This window comes from Penaeus monodon, chromosome 4 (genome assembly GCF_015228065.2).
Source record: "Penaeus monodon isolate SGIC_2016 chromosome 4, NSTDA_Pmon_1, whole genome shotgun sequence".
NCBI lineage: Eukaryota > Metazoa > Arthropoda > Malacostraca > Decapoda > Penaeidae > Penaeus > Penaeus monodon.
Window position 1 is genome coordinate 51,560,309 of NC_051389.1, and position 1,579 is coordinate 51,561,887.

Consider the following 1,579-nt stretch of genomic DNA (forward strand, 5'->3'; position numbering starts at 1 on the left):
GACACTCAACTGCTACCATTCATTATGTGCATACCATTGTTGTTATTAATGAAACTCATGAATCAATCGAGGTTGGAGTAGTTACTTACGCTGCCTGAGGTGTGATAATTTCATTCGAATTCTACTGTTATTGCTAACGGCGTCCCAGTGTCCGTTCAGCTCGCACACAGGTCAGTAAAGCTAAAATGACCTCTTATTGACGTGAAACTGTCCGTTGTATTTTCATCTTTTGGTTACACTTTCATGTATGTTGAAGCACAATTCGTTTGTTTCTTATCAGCGTCAAACATCATTTTTATTTTTTTCATGTTACATACGTATTCTTTGTGTATTTGTTTTACATACACACACACACATTCATACATAGACAGACAGAGAGAGAGAGAGAGAGAGAGAGAGACAGACAGAGACAGAGACAGAGAGACAGACAGACAGACAGACAGACAGAGACAGAGAGACAAAGACAGAGACAGAAAGACAGAGACAGACAGAGAATGATATATGCACACATTGATATAAATCAACAGTACATAATGTGTGAGTTCTTCTTTTTCACGTTTTTTTTTTTTCATGAAAACTTTATATTTCCACATTAAGGAAAAAAAAACTAAGTACCCTGTTAACGCTTTGACCCGTCCTGGCATCCTCCGAATAAGATTTTCATAATATCCACAAATATTCTTTAATCACAAGGCTCCCTTCTTGCTTTTATTTTGTCATTTACAGAATCATTTCTTCGTGGGTAACATAATGACTATATAGGAATCATATCTGGTGAATTCCCAATCTATTCAGGTCTCTAAGTATAATGTCTGATACCCTTTTGATTTTTTAATCATGTTTCTACATTTTATTAAATACTCTTCACTGTCAAGACTTATTATGTTAGACTAATAAATGTTTAAATGTTCCCATTAATTATAGTGTAACTTTAAGTAATTAATCAATGATTTCAAAGTGACAATATTAAGACTATTAATTAGTGCAATTCAAGGTTGGAGTTAAATCTTTGTAAAAAAAAAAAAAAAAAAAAAAAAAAATCTACACATTTATTAGTTGAATATCATCAATGCAATATGATAAAATGTCATGAAACTTGATTAAAACAAAATCAACAATATTCAAAATTACGTTATATCTTCATGAATCAAATATTATTAAACAAAATAGCAATCATTATAAAAGTAATTAATTACTCACTGTTTCAAAGTTAATAAATGAATTAGATATTACATGATCGCCAGACAAGCAATAGTTAAATTATTATAAACATGCTCAATGAATTAAATATACTAAAAGAAAAATAATAACAAGAAAATCAAATAGTTAAAAATAACAAACACAAATTAAGCTGTTTTCATGTGAATATATGAATCAACCATCAAGCAAGTAAAAGTAATAATCATGACAAAGGCAAATACTTTGATAGACAAAAGATCTTACGTGTCGTAAAACAACATGACTCGTCATTGTCCACACTTCCGTTGAGTTATCAATCTTAAAAAGCACTTAATTATTTAATTACACTTATAAACTAACCTATCTATTCTCATTAACTGTTTAAAAAAAAATATATATC